The sequence below is a fragment of the Camellia sinensis genome, chromosome 15, assembly GCF_055761805.1.
Source record: "Camellia sinensis isolate YWXY chromosome 15, ASM5576180v1, whole genome shotgun sequence".
NCBI classification, from domain to species: domain Eukaryota; kingdom Viridiplantae; phylum Streptophyta; class Magnoliopsida; order Ericales; family Theaceae; genus Camellia; species Camellia sinensis.
Genome location: NC_138975.1, coordinates 26,385,081 through 26,401,590, shown reverse-complemented (window position 1 = coordinate 26,401,590; position 16,510 = coordinate 26,385,081). Strand labels below are relative to the sequence as shown.

At 35.0% G+C, this 16,510-nt stretch overlaps 1 long non-coding RNA gene across 1 annotated transcript; it reads left to right on the top strand.

Annotated features, from left to right (window-relative positions):
* The first annotated feature begins 815 nt into the window (after positions 1–815).
* On the top strand, positions 816–1,644 carry LOC145812746 (uncharacterized). Its single transcript, XR_014356256.1, has 2 exons — positions 816–956; positions 1,133–1,644. It is a non-coding gene; the product is annotated as an uncharacterized LOC145812746 (long non-coding RNA).
* The last annotated feature ends 14,866 nt before the right edge of the window (positions 1,645–16,510 follow it).

Genomic DNA, 16,510 nt, shown 5'->3' with positions numbered 1-16,510 from the left:
TTAATTACCTATCTACATATTTGGTGGCACCTTAGGTCCTGTCAAAAAGTTTTTAAACCAATAAGTCCCATTTACAGGTAAAAAGACGTTTTGCCCTTTAATTCCAAAGCTGAGAATGTTTTCAATTTCAAAACTGAGAATGTTCTCAATTTATAATTATCAAAACTAAGAAATTTTTTAATTTAATTTTTTTTCCCTAGTATGAGCTGAGAATATTATCAAAACTATCAAAACTAAGAAATTTATAATTATCAATTTTGACAAATTTTTCAATTTTTTCATGATTAAAATTGAGAATATTATAAACTGAGAATGTTCTCAATTTCAAAAAACCTTAAATAAAATTAAGAAAATTATTAAATATTTCGAAAAAAATTTAACCCAAAACAATTTCAAAATACAACTCAAAACTCAAAATGATACAAGTTTTCTCTTTTCAAAACTTACTTCAATTTTTTTTTTCAAAATATAACTAAACACTCAAATCATGATTTTAAAACTAAACTAAACAAAATATTTTCATGGAGTTCTCTAATTGTTTTGGACTATGAAGCACGGGTACTCCAAAAATAGTGCCGTACACGCACCGGGCACTTACCGGGTGCGGGTACGCGTACCGGGTACGGCTGCACGCGTACCGGGTACGACAAAAAGTAGTCGGGTACGTCTGCCTTTGTTGGGTACGTCATGGGTACGGCATGGGTACGCCTTTGGTGCGTTTTGGGTACGGCGGGGGCAAAAATCAAATTTTCCGGAGAATTGAGGGGCACCGGAGCAATATTAAGAAAAATTAAAAAAAAAAAATGATATTTACGAAATTACGAATGAATTTGTTTTGCCCTAGTGTCATCACTCTTGCCCTAATCTCTCATCAGTCGAGCAAAGAGGCGACACAGCACCGAGAGGCAACGGCGACCCACCATTCCCTTCCGGCGACGGCGACGCAAGGAGTTCCGGTGAGTCTTCTTCTTCTTCGTCTTCATCTTCTTCTTCGCCTTCTTCTTAGCCTTCTTCTTTGCTGTTTCATCTTCCTTCCACCCTCGTCTTCTCTCATCTTCTTCGTTTCTTCTTCTTCATCTTTTTTTTTTTTTTTTTTTTTTTTTTTTTTTTTTTTTTTTTTTTTTTTATACAGAGATCAGCAAGCATCTATTTTCAATTCGTCCCCTATACTGCATATCAGCCACCTAGCAACCAAGCAACTGGTCAGAATCTCTTCATCTCTATTTTTTTTGATTTTTTTCTTGTTTCTTCTTTCTTCTTCAGAGAGGTATAATTTGATGTAGAACCAAAAAAAAAAATTAGAGAGGTATTGAACCCAATCATATTTAGAACAAAAAAAAAAAAATAGATAAAAAATGTTAATAATTAATCTGCTGCAAGTGTTAATAATTATAATCTGATGTTAAAAAAAAATTAGATCACAAATAATTATAATCTGATGTTAATAATTATAATATGATGTTAATAATTAATCTTCCTCAACAGAATGTTAATAATTAATCACAAATATTATTTTTAATCATCAAAAATATTATTTTTTATGCTTGGATTATGGACTGAATTGGTGTTGGCTGTGTTGAATTGAAATATATTAATATTTGTCTTTTAGTTTTATAAATTATAATTCTCTTTTTAGTTTTGATATTTAATTTCAATTTGTGGGTTGGATCTTCTAACCATAATTATAAAAAATAAAAAAAATAAAAAAATATCGGCATACCGCAGCCGTACCCGTATCCTACTTTTTTAGGATTTTACCGTATCGGCGTACCCGCACTCGTACCCGCACCCGTGCTTCATAGGTTTTGGAAGATATGCCACATATATAGTTTTTTTTTTTTTTTAATGTTTTATTTTTTTTCTTCGCCAATTGATTATGAAATTTTAAGAAAGTATTAGAGAAAATATTTGCAAATTTTGTTCGACTGATTTTTTTTTTTTTTTTTTTGTGTGTCAAGACCACAGGTTAGGTGATTTTCAATTTTGGGTCTGAGTGATTCTACCCAATTAGTATTTTTAGGATTTGGGTTGTTTTATTGTGATTCTGCTGAGATATCTGCAAAAACTGTATCTGATCAGAACGAAACAAAAAGCAGTTCTTGAGCTTTTGAATCTGAAATAGAGTTGGTCTTGTAATCTAAATTAAAGAAAGCGAAAAATTTGTTGGGGGGTTCTGTGATTTTTGTGAGACTTGTTCATGATCATGGAAGTAATTTCCATGGGGTGACTATGGAGAAACATCTTAGTTTTTGTGGGCAGTGTTGACGGAGGACTTGAGGACGAAAGGGAGAGGGAAGGTGACATGGAGACAACTTACCTGGAGCTTGTTGGAATGGTAAATTGATCTATTAAAAATTAATGGGACTTAAAGGAGTAAATAATTTTATCTAGGACTTAATGGATTATAAGTTCACAAAATAGAATTTATATGTAAATGGCCCTAAAGTTAATAGTAAAATTTTGAGTAAAATTTTACACTATACTTGAGTAAAATTTTACTATTTCATTATTGAACGTACTCAAGGTTCTAAATATCGGCCGGTACGTTCTGTACCGGCCGGTTCGTAACGGAAAATGGGAGTGCCGAGTCGGATACTCCCCGGTATACCGGTGAGACTGAATTTCACGTCTGTAGCGGCCGATTCCCGACACGTATCGGCTTGAATCCGATACGTGGGCGATACAGTTCCGATATTGTCTGATTCGGCTGAAAAACGAGCAAAGCATGGAAAAATAATTGAGGAAAGCAAGTCACTAAGAAAAGCAAATCACCTGGACAGCAAATCACTTGTAAAAGAAAAAAGAATCGACCAAAGTACCTGCAAAAACAAAAGAAAAAGCAGAAAAGAAAGGATAACAGACTCACGGGCTAAACATTTCACATCAAATTTTTTGTCTTCTTCAAGCAATAATACATACACACAGACTCACAAACACCAGGACACCATAAATGTGTAAAAAACCTGTAAAGTTTTCCCTCAATCGGATCAAACTCAACTCCCCAATCAAACCCAAATCCATCTCCCAGGGCCATCGATCTTGTAAAGTGTTGTAAGGAGAAACGTCGAATTGAACCCAAACCCATCACCGATTTGAAATTTCTTCGTTGAAGGTTTTTCTCTATGCTCTGTTTGCATTTGTTTCCTACTCTGTTTTTTGTTTTGGCTGGAGCTTCTTCAAATGGTTTGCTTGCTGTTCTCTGTTTGTTTATGTATATATAATAAAATATAATTTGATTTATGTGGTGTTGTAGGGACTGCCACATAATAGTTTATAATTTGTATAATAGTTTATAATAGTTTATAATTTGTATGTAGATAGGATTATTATTTGATTTATGTGGGATTGTGGGACTGCCGCATAATAGTTTATAATTTGTATAATAGTTTATAATAGTTTATAATTTGTATGTAGATAGGATTATTATTGTGTTGAATATATATTTTTTTTGATGGGATCCTTGATTTTTTTAAATAATCAAATTATATATAATAAAATATTAATAATACAAATAAAAAAAATTTAAGAGCTTTTGTTTGCTTGATGGGGGATGAGACTAGAGTCACCCTGATTATTGATTGAAAGTGCATTAAAATAGATAAAAATAAATAAATAAATAAAATAAATAAAAAAATTAATATAGAAGATCCCAAGCCCAATTTGATATCATTTCAGTCTCTCGTGCTTCATTTGAGTCATAAAGAATTAGTGATCCATGAAAAACTTAGAAGCCATGACAATGGGTTGATTAGGATAATTATTTCCTTATAGTGTGTTTGTTTGAATCTGTCAAATTTTTGAATCTGTCATATCTTTTTATTTCAGATTATTTTTATATCATATTTTTTTTAAAGAAGTTTCATCTGTTAGATTTTTTTAAAGAGGTTTAATTGTTAAGTAAAGAGGTTTAATAGTTTAGATTTTTTATTTTTATTTTAAATGCATTATTATTAGTAACTAAATTAGAATTACAATATTTGTTAATTGAAAACTGTTATTGTAGATAATTGAAAGTTATAATGGCGCACGGAGGTGGTTCTATTGGAAAACTTCCAAGTGATGATATTGGATGGAAATTTGGAATTCCACTAGAAAATAATAGGCATAAAATTAGGTGTAAATTTTGTGGAAAAGAGCTAAATGGTGGTATAACTAGGTTGAAGCAACATTTAGCCCATATGAAAGGTCAAGTCGCACCTTGTGCTAATGTTAGTAGTGAAGTTCGAACACTAATGATGGATCATTTGAATAATTATAAGGGCAAAAAGATTGACAAAAGGAAGATGAATGAGGAATTAACAGAACAAATTAGAGCCAGTCAGTGTGATGATGATGAAAATGATGAGGAGGAATTCCCCCTTTCTCTTATTAATTTGTTGTGCATGTGAAAGTATTTCATTGTTGAAAATAAGTAAAAAAATATTTTCACATCAATTTTATATTAAAGTTTAACATATATGCCAAGTAAAAGCTTGAGACTAAAATAAATACATATCATTTAGTTGAAAATGAGTCAAAAGTGTCTTTACATATCAAAATTTTGATTAAAATGTGATAAATTAAGGCTAAAAGAGTCAAAAAATACATAAAATTGAGTTTTAGAGGAATTGCTAATGATTTTTGAAATTTCACAGCCGCGACGCCCGATACCCGATACGTATCGGTCGATACTCCGCGATCGATACCGTTACGTTACCCGATACCGCGATTTAGAACTATGAACGTACTAAAATAACATTTTTGTTTGAGATCTCAAAATCAATATTCAAACTGATATTGATAAAAATAAATGCACTAAAATAAAAATATATACATATACAGAGAGACAGAGAGAGGAAAAAATAGAGAAATAGAGAGAGCTCATATATTGTTTAAGATCTAGTTCAAACCAAAGTAAAATTTTACTTTCTGAAAAACAGAGCATAATGAGGAGACAAAGAGAAAAAGAGTGAGAGAATATAGATCCGAGATGATAGATATCAAATGTGAGGTTGTCAATCTCAAATCTGAGGTCTTGGAGGCTAAGAATGACAATGGGGGTTGCTCGTAGTACAATGGCATTGAATGGCACTGGTAGTTGAGATGATGGTGGTGAAATGGTAATGGCGGTGGTGGTGACGAATGATGCTGGTGGTTGAGACGGTGTTGGTGGAGATGGTGGAAGTAATAGAAATGATGGTAGTCATGGTTGTGGAGATGGTAATGGTGGTGTAGACAGTAGTGGTGGTAGTGGAGAGAGCTCTTAAAAAGAGATAGACAAAGAAAAGGCTGAGAGAGACATGACAAACTGATGGAGAGAAAAAGGAGAAAGATAAAGTGTGTGTGTGAAGGGATAAATTTTTCATATAAAATATAAATTTGAAAATTTTTGTCCTTCTTACAAGATTTCTTTATTTTGGAGGAGTTTATGAGCCAAAAAATTAAAGCTTGTCATTTTCAAGAAAAACGGGATCTAGGAAGGAGTTATGACCAAAAATCCCAAATATATTCCCCTTGTGTTTGAATTATAAATTTAGAGGTTGTTTGGGATGACCTAAATAAGTGCACTTTTTATCTTTTTACGAAAAGATGTGCAGAAAAGTAGAGAGATAATGTGATCAAAAATAGATAAAAAGATAAAAAGTGTGTACTTATTTAGGATAGCCAAACTTGGCCTTAGTTATAAATTATGAAAGTAAAAAAGGAAAGGCACGAGAAATTCGAATGAAATATAAGTTTTTTTTTTTTTTTTTTTTCATTTTTCTCTAACTTTTAGGGATGTCAGAAAAAAAGAAAAAAAAAAACTAATTAAACCGGTTGAATTGAACCGCACTAACTATATTTGGTCAATTTTTTTAATATGAATCAGTCTGTGTAGTTTTTTAATTTTTGGTTCGGTACCAGTTTAAGCACCTTGTACACCAAATTAAACCGAAATTGACCGAAAGTTTCCCATATTAAATATATGGGCTTGGCTTCTGTCCAGTCCTTAATCAGACTGAACTATGCTGTTGAGCCCGTGGAGGCCCACCATAGGTCCCGTTTTGATAATCTGAACCGTTCAATGTGTAGAACTCGTCGAGTACTATAAGTTTGTACAAAATCACGTTAATTGGATATCGGTAGCTATGTGATCAAATCAGTTTTGTATAAAAAAAAATGGACGGTGAATAAATTAACGGTTGACAAAAATCTGATTTGATCACATAGCTACCGATATCCGATTAACGTGATTTTTTACAGCCTTATAGTACTCGACGAGTTCAACACATTTAACGGTTCAGATTATCAAAACAGGACCCGTGGTGGGCTCCCACAGACCCAACAGCACAGTCCAGTCTGATTAAGGACTGGACAGAAGCCAACGCCTAAATATATAATGAAATTGGTCGAGTACAAAATTCAATTGATTCACATAATTGTTTATTTTTTTCTTAAATATTACAGGTTTGCCAATAGACATTGGTAATGTGATAAATTGTTAGTTTGCCACTGATATGTACTTGAGTCAAGTTTTGTTATTACTATGATTATATAGCTATAACAGATATTTATGTTGTTTTCAATTTTTTGTTTTGACTCTAGTTAATAAAATTGACATTATCAATTCGGTGTAAGATTTTTTCTAAACACCGATCGTCCCGAACCAATTACATTCTTAAAATTTTCAAATATTTACCAAAATTTATAATGAAAGTACAACCTTAGAACAATCACAATTGGTGTAATGCATATAATACTTTGGGGTCTATGACTCTGGTCAGTTTTGGCGTTGATGCCAATGCTTCGGGGTTGATTGATTTCTTTCTAATATGTATGGCTGAATGCGGTTAGTTTTGGCACGATCTCCTTGAGGAGGTTCTTATTGCCAATGACTTCCCGCCGTTTTGGGTACGACTTGTTACCTTGTGGAGAGAAGCGTCAATTCAAGTTGTGCGAGGATTTTGAAGAAGAAAAATATTATGAATTTTAAATGAAATCAAACCTTTTATATGGATGTGAAATTTACACAAATTACATGTGTGTGAATTTTATACTCTTATAAAAAGTTTAATAAAATATTTAATAATTTATTTAAGATATTTAACATAATTCTTTGAATGTATGGTTGCGTTAACACGTATTGTGAGAGTTTAGTTTGTTTGAGGACATTTAAGTTTTACCTAACATTCTGTAATGTCGGAGATTAATTTTACTAGGCTAGGTATTATCTTTCGTCCTAACTTTTGCCTTGATTGTCGCTTCATTAAAATTGTATGGACTTTCACTAAATTGGGTGTAAGTTCAGATTTTGCACTCAGCACAAGGCAGTCTCACACTAAAAAAAATTTCCACCAATTTATAATTATTTTCTATCATTACATTATTATTTCCGCGGTATAAATTAATTACACAAATTGGATACCACAAAACAATCACACTACAATAAAGGAAAAAAAAAAAAAATAGAACTACACTTTGTTTGATTTTGGTTTCAGAAAATTCTACTTCTTTGTTTTTCGTATTTTTTGTAATTTTCACTGAATTTTTTTAATTTTTAAACATAGCTAACATAAATACACTTAAAAAATATAATATTTATGAAAAAAATCTTTAAAAAATTCACTAAATATCAAAAATATGAAAAAATACAAAAATTCAGTATATTTTTCATATTTTTGCGTATTTATTAATTTTTTAAAATATTTTTTCACAAATATTTTACTATTTAGATACATGTAAGTAAGATGCATCTAAAAAAAATTTAATTTTTTTTTAAAAAATATTCACTAAAAATAAAATAAAAAAACACGAAAAATAAAAGATTCAATTTTTAAAAAACTAAAACCAAACATACTAATTTTTATTTTTATTTTTTTTATTTTCCTTCTAAAAAGAGCTGTTAGAGTTGGATTGGAATCAATAAACTAGTTAAGATCGGTCTAATTTGACCAAGTCCAAGCTTGTCTAATAATATTTGAATACAAGCCAAACTCTGGCAAATCTGCCTTAGATCTCATGCTCGTGGTGGCCTTCACCTTTAAAAAGTTTTTGTTTAAAGGTTTAGGTTTATGTTGTATTTGGATTCATACATTTTTACTAGGGATGGGTGCGGGTTGGTTGCGGCCACGGAACTTCTAATTCGTCATCTGTCTGTCAGATTGGCGAATTAAAGAAAATCAATTCGCATCCATCCGCAAATCCGGCCGATGTGGATTGAGCAGATTGGCGGTTTGACGGATAGATGAGAATCGGTTCGGCGGTTTAAAATTTTATAAATTTTCAACATAATTCAACTTGTGCACTTCTTCAAAAAAAAAGAAAAAAAAGGAAAAAGTATTACAGTCAATTATTTAAAAAAGTATTACAATCACTGTATGCCTTATCCAAAGAAAGAAAGTTTGAAATTTTAGAATATCACGATCACTGCATGCCTCATCCACATATTACAATCACAGCATGATTCATCCACATAAAGTATTACAATCTGTGATTCTTAAAATATAATAACAATTCAAACCACCAAAACCATGAACAGAGTAGTAGTAGAGATTGTATGTCTCTGTATTGTTACATCTACATATGTTTTTGAAAACAAAAACCAACCAGCATATATCATATTTTCTATTTATTATTTTTAGAGCTAGATTTAAAAACCAAAAAAATATAGATAAATAATGCGTTTATTTTTTTCAATTCAAAAAATATATTCAAGTTGAAAACTTTTTTTCAATTGAAAACACAAACATAATATTTAAACAAATTGAAAATACAAAGTCTTATAAATTACAAGGGGTGCTCGCGATTTGGCGGTTTGGCGGTTCGGTTGCGGCCAAAAAAATCTCAAATCCGCCATCCGTCCGCCAAATTGGCGGATTGGAGAAAATCAATTTGCAACCGTCCACTCGTCATCACGCATCCGTTCAAAATGCGGCGGATCAGTTCGGTTAGGTCGGTTTGGCGGATCGATATATCCGCTGCTCACTCCTAATTTTTACGGTTGATTGGTGATAAATTTAATATAAAGAGTGTATAAGGTATTAGGTGTAAGGGATATTTTTTTGTTGATAAAATATCCATGCTTTGTGTAATAGTTCTGTGAGAAGTCTTGAAAAATATTTTACTTTCAATATTACCCCGTAACTTTTTTTATTTGTTTGATTTTTCGTTTACTATCTATTGAAACTATTTCTATTTGTTGAAATTTTTTCTGTTAAAATTTCTATTTGTTCAAATTTTTTTATTTGTTGAATTTCTTTATCTATTCAAATTTTTTATTTGTTGAAATTTAGATCTGCTCAAATTTTTTTATCTGTTGAAATTCCTATATGTTGAAATTTTTTTATCTGTTGAAATTTTCTATCCTTTCAAACAACATATCATCATGGAAGAAACCTTTCACTTTTGGATTCAGATTTGGTTAACTACTCATCAGAAACCTTCATTGAAGACTTGACATGTAAGAATCTAAATTTGTTGACAACTAATTAGTTTGTTAATAACAATATTAAGTAAATTAATAGTGATTATTAAATTACTAAATTATACTGTTAATAGCATCATGATTAATACCCAATATTAAACTCCTTTAAATAAATATTTATCTTTATGTGATTAAATTTCTGTATCTAAATATAGTTGTGGAAACTAAAAAAGTTAAACAAATAATAACTAAGTTAGTTAGAGGATAGTAGGGAACAAAACATCTAGTGAACATGTTATATATAAACATTGATTTTATTTAAAAAAATAAAAAATAAATAATAAAAAGAAATTCATATTTTTGGGCAGAGCATTTCAGCTGCCTTTTCTTTCCAAGAAAGTTACTGGAGGCAATATATATATATATATATATATAATAAAATAAAAATAGGTAACCAAACTCCTATAAATAAGAACACTGTTCAACCCTTTCATTCTATACACGCAGTTAAGCAAAAGAAAGAAAAAGAGAGGAGAAAAAGAAAAGAAAAATAGAGGAAGAGGAGAGGGTGCTTAGTGGTCATCATTTGAAAACAAATTTTGAGAATAGTTTGTAAAAAACTCTTGAGGTAAGAATATTCATCCTCTATTCTCCTTTAGATATTTTTTTTAACTGAATCTATATATTAAAAATATGCAAGAGTGTGCATTGTTATTACACACATAGCAAGAATAGCTCAATGCATGTTTACATTTTGATAAAATGATAAGCTTACGATTATATGATTTCTATCTTTCTTGCAAGCATAGATTAGATGGTTTAGCTACTAATTTTATCTTCTTATGTACTCAAATATTCTCCATTGTCTGAAATAATCTTGCACGGGGGTAAAATAAGATAGGGTTGGTTCATTTTTACTTAAAACTTATATTTCCTTCACTATTTTAGATTTCATCGGAGGTAAAATGCTTTAATAAATTAAAAATAACTTGTGTCAAAAATCTGTTGGTACTAGAAGTATATATAGGTGTTCTATACACGTGTTGTTAGTGAAAACACCAGAAGAATTATATTTTATTGATAAATAATGCAAGGAAAATGAGATACAAATAGATCAAGCGGAGGCACAGATATCTCGTTTTCTTTAAGGAGATCAAGCCCACTACGGTAGGAAGAACCCAAATACCGATGCAGTAGTCATGAAACTATGACTTGTCCCATCTAGGATACAATAGCCCGGCCACTTGTCGTATGGTTCAAGCCAACTCTTCACAAGATGGTGAACCCAAAGCTCCACTAGGAAAAACATCATTCTTTGCTAGTAATCTCTCAAGTATAAACAATAGTTAGTTTAGAAAATAGTAGATGAGGGGAACTATTTATAGGCTATTAGGACTTTACAATTTACACCAAAAATAATAATGACCATTAAACTAGAGAAAATGGAGAGTCTTCAACTATTAACACACCACCAAGTCCATGAACTTCCAATTAATCTCTATTTATGAACAAGACAAAAGGTCACCAAAATAATGAATCTCCATTCATGAACAAGACAAAAAAGAGATTCATGAACAAAACATATAAATAAATAAATAAAAGATATTAAAATGGTGAAAAAAGAAGTGTGTGAATTCCTAAGAAATTTTGTGATGATTCTTAAGACATTCTATCATATTTATTTTGGTTGCCATACATGATTGTGTTGTGTTATATAAATATTATGTCATTGTAGTTTTCAAACTAAAACTCATACATGTATCAAAATGTGAATTCGACGAAGTAAAGAAACACGAAATTGAACCGATGCATTAAAGTTTAAAAGTGATTAGGTGAGCCTGGTTTAAAGTCTTGCCCAAGTGAGTTGCAAACCCTAGCATGGCACGGGAAGGTATTTCGACTCTTATCGGTATAGACGATATAAGGTTAGTGGTGCGGGTGTCACAGCATATACCGTTCCCTTGGGGCAGACCGTGATGTCACGACTCGGGTACGTAACCCTGGTGCGTGGGCATCATTGGTAGTTACAACAAATAACATCTAAATATTTGACTAAGGGGGAGTTAGAATTGCCCGTAGCCATTGCTTAGAGGTTGAGTGGAAATAGTGCTCCACGAGAAGTTACTTAGACTTACCTGATAAACTAAATCTATGTGAATTTAAAAGCAAAGTTGGCATCTTCCTTATGTTAAAATACTGCTTTCGCTTGCCATTATTCTTATTATTTATTGTTATTATTTCAACTAATAGTATCCATGTTATGTTTATTAAACGCTGCTTGTTATTCTGCACAGTATTCATTAATTGTGAGTATTATTATCGGGGTGAGTATTTTTGAGTTGTAGTATCTTATTGAGCTCGTCGCTTATTGGTATTCTCGTTGCCCTGGTGTTTTATGCCAGATACCAAAGAAACAGAATGAAACACCGAGGTGTTGGAAGGCAACATTCAGCCCTGGTTAGCTTGAAGCGTGCCAAAAGTTCCGTGAACCCTTTTTCTAAGTTTTTTAGTTTTTCTTTATTTTTCTCTTCTTTTTTTTATCATTTGTGTTTTTCTTTCATGTGCTAAGACAAAGTTTTAAGTTTGATTGGAGTTGTAATTTAAGAACTTTTAGTTTCTGTGTTGTTAATTAATGGATGATGGTAAATTTGGTGACAACATTGATGATGATTCTTAATTAAGAAAATTAATTTTAAATTTTAAACCTTATTATGAGATCCTCAAATTTTGAGATGTCACATGACATCTTTGTGGAGAAGAGGGAAAAGAAAAAAGAAAAAATAAAAAATAAAAATGAGGGAGAGCTACTGGTCTGAAACCAGCATTGGATTCAAATTGATTTGCATGTATGTATGTATGTATGTATGTTGTGGATCTCTGTTTGGATCCAAATTTGAATTAATTCCCAAAAAAACAAAAAAGTCCAATTTCCTTGAATTGACCAACATGTCCAGAACAAACAAAAATCAAAGATTCACGTCAATCAAATTTAGGGGTGTTTGGGAACCTAGCTTTAAGGCTAAAATAGCCTCCAAAATAATTTTAACCTAAAAGTTCCTGAACTAAAAGGATTTTAAAAAAAAAAAAATAGGCCGACAATGGGTAGGTAAATTACAATTTTATCCCTGTACGGGGAGGAAATAATTCTCCTCGTATAATCCTGTTGACCAAGTCCACGCTCCTCCGTACGACGTCGCTTTATCACCTGAAAGCACAAACGTGAGCTAGCCGGCGGGTGTGTGCCGGAAACCTCTCCGATGCCTAAGTCAGTAAGCTTGACAAATAGACAAAGTTTTATGTTCTCAGAAAGAATTGTGTTCAATTACCTCCTCCAAGGTGGTGCTTGTGAGCTTTTATAGGTTTCGAGTGGCATAATCCTAGTAGGACTTTTATTTCTCCATACAGAGTCCTCCTAGGATTCATACTCCTGAGGATAATGCTTATCCTTTTACACCCTCCCCCACTGCTTAAACCAAGTGGGATGGTTTCCTCCATGGCCGAACTACCATTTAACCGAAATAAAAACTGGCTATGTAGAGCTACAGAGAAGGCCGAACTATCCTTAGCTCGGATTTCTCCTCCAACTCCTTATCTCGGCTTTCCCCTGTTCAACCACGGTGTGTTTAGATCAATCTTCCAAATAGCAAGTTCTGACCGACCTAACCATAATATGTCACGACCGGACTAAATGCAAGGCCGGACTCACTTCAAACTACCACCGGACCGGAGTTGCTTTGCACATTCTTGAACCGGAGTAACCACACACCTCCTGGGCCAGAATAACTTCACTTCTCCTGGGCCGGAGTACCTACACCTCTACTGGGCCGAAATAACATTACGGCTTCTTACCGATTCCTTCATACTTTGGGCCGCAGGGCCCAACTCACAGCTCGGCCCAATTCTTTCCCAAAAAATTACCCTCTCAATTGCCCCTTAATTTCATCTGCATAGCATGATTGAGATTACATATCCTTCAACCGAGCTGAAGTTCTACAAGCCTTTCCAGCCGAGATAAAAACCCTTCAGTGTATCCAGCCGAGCTAGTTTTACTCCGAACTCTGCTTTATCCGGTCAAAATGTCTCTTCAATCGCGACTGTAACGCTTCCCTTTCCCTTGCCACGTGGCGGGCTCTGATAGGCCGTGAGTTGTCATCACGCCGCCTTCGTACTTCGAACTTTTTGAACAGTCCCGCCCCTTTTTGCCGCGTTTTTCTCTCTCCTCTTTCACAAAACAACCCTTCTTTTCTTGGATCATTCACCTTCCATTCTTCATCTTCTCTTTCTGTGTTCTTGTCGTTCGTGTTCTTCCTTTACTTTTGAGAACTGATTTTGCTGCCACTTTCCCATCATCAGATCCCACTTCTTCCACCTGGTAAGTAGACTCACTTTGCTTCCTTTATTTTGCTTTCGCATCTGTATATCTTGTTTTGTATGTTTTTTGCAAACATTTTCTTTCATTTTTGACGCTTCGCTTTTGTACTTTCACGAAAAAACAATAGCAGAGCTTATATATGCATGAACTCCTGTAAAAAACTTGCCTTAGATCCAAAACTAGGTAGCAACTGAACTAGGATCCTGTTTGCCCCAAATAGGTAGATCACTGTAGTCAATAACCGAACTAGAACTTGAAAGTTTCAAAGGGTTACCAGAGCCTGACTCACTTTAGCCGAAATAAGATCACCGAGTTTTGAATATATCAAACTAGGAACTTAGGTTTTCAACCGAACTAAGCTTTCAGGGCCAAGCCGGCTTTCTTAGTTCTTAAACCGAACTCAGAAAGCCGCCCCTAGAGGCTTAACCGAAGTAACTTTATTCACACCGCAACCTATTTAGGCCTTGGGGCTAAACCAACTTTCTTAGTTTTTTTAGACCGAACTCAGAAAGCTGCCCCTAGACGTTAAACCGGTCTACCGAGCAAACTGCTCAAACCGAGCTACCAAACCTTTTGATGAACCGAGATAGAACCAGTTTCTTGAGGCCGAAGTAGGGCTCTTATACCTTGCTTTTAAATTGTAGCACGGTCCATTGATCAGTGCTTTAACCCCCTCTATTTTTTACTTTGCAGACTTAGGTTACCCAGGCACTCCTGCGTGCACTCAACCGAGCTACTGAGCACGATTTTTGCACCGATATAAATTATAAGTAAATTATTCATTAGATGGGTAAGTATAGGTATCTAGTTGAGACCCCTGGTGGCATGGCCGAATTTAGGAAAGATTACCAAATTCCTGATGACGTCCATCTGACGCTGGCCAAAAAAGATGTTATTCCTTGGGAAAATGAAGGCTTCATCCCTTTTACCCTTCAATCCATAATAGAAACTGGACTACGGTTTCCTGTCCAACCGTTGATCTGCGAATTTCTTAGGCAGACTAGATTATGCCCCACCCAACTGTCCACCAATACATATCGCATCATAATGGGAATAGCCGCACTGAACCACCAAACCGGACTAAACCTCGGCCTGACCGAAATTTTCCATCAATACTCCATCGGCTCAAAAGATGCTGGGTGGGTCTATTACCTTAGGATTCGCCGCCGCCGAGAGAAGATATTTAAACACACACCGGACAAAGATCTTAACGACGATGATTTTTTCTGGGTCTCTGGGAACTTTGAGGATTTTTAAGCCCAAATTCCTGGCCGACCTATAAATTGGAAAAAGGGAGAGCCCGGTAATTTAACTTCGGTCTTCTTTTTTGTATGTTATTTCGGTTTTTTTAGTCTATTAGCCGAACTAACACTTCTCTTTTTGCAGATTTCGCCCACCTCCGTTCCCTATACAGCTATCCCAACCTTGCGATTTTGCGAGCCGCACTACGGTGTAAAGAAAGGAGTTGGGCCAAACTTCTAAACTTTGAACCGACCTACCGATATAGCGGTCGTCGGAAGGCTCGAGTGACCGATTTCCTTCTCGAGGAAGCACCAGAACCGGACCCAACCTTACCCGAAATACGACTTGTCCCATTAACTGCTGAAGAAGAGATGGCAAAGAAAAGCAGAGTTAGGGCCCTTCTGACCGCAACAACCAGGGCCGAAGTACCACCAACTACTGAGGCGCAGCCTGCCGTTGTGGCCCTCCCTTCTCAACGGCCTTCTTCATATCGCCCTTCCAAACGCGCCCGATCTACATCGACCGATCAGCAACTTGTCGATGAGGTTGAATCCGTCCCCCAAAGTCCTCAACCTTCCCCCCAACCGGAGCAAACTGACCGAGCTGAATCTCCGAAGTGGGCTCCGCCGCTGACCTTCAACGACCGAGACATCAAAGCTACTGACTCGGTCGTGGCTGAAAAAGATCACCAATTGGCCTTTAACCTGGCCAAAAGTGTGTGCCTCCCCAAGGACATGGAGCACCACTTAAAGCAATTAAACACCGAAATGAAGTCAATCCGGTCCACATCGAAGTCCATGATCTTGGTAAGTAGCTCTGTCTGTTTTTTCTGCCTAAATTTTCCAACTTTTACTTCGGCTCAAAGGAAATCTTTGTTTTGCCAGGCCTTACAAAAGAACAATATTACTTACAAGAAAGTCCAAGAACTGAGAAAAACCACAAGGCAAGCAATGGCGGAAGCCGAGGCAAAGGCGGCCGAGCTAGAAGAAGCCGAAAAGAGAATGGCCGAGCTACAAGCGGAGAACGGCCATCTTGCCGATCTGGTTAGTTCGGCGGAGGCAGAAAGGCAGAAAGCAGCCATTGCTATGAAGGACAAATATCTGCGGGAGTTGGTGAAGCTTGAGAAGAGAAAAGACACCGAAATAAGCGAACTAAAAAAGAGCGCGGAGGCGGCCGAAAAGGAGGGGTATAAGCGAGGTTATAAGGAGGCAGAAGACGCCTATGTCAAACAATGCGACGCCGCCAAGGAGCTGTTCTTCAAGTGCGGCTGGAGGGCGGCTGTGGAGAAACTCGGTCATGATCAACAGACCGAGGTCTTCGACCCTCCAGCTTACTTTATACCGAAGTCCCTTGCGGAGTATGCAAACGCCTTGCAACAAGAGTTTCTGGAGGACTCAGACTCTGATGACTCCTCTGCTCCCGAAGACATTCCGGTTGTAAGTGCAGACCCGTCACTTCGGTTGGAGCCCATGGTGGATGACCTACCTATCGAACAGCCAAATGAAACCGTGGTT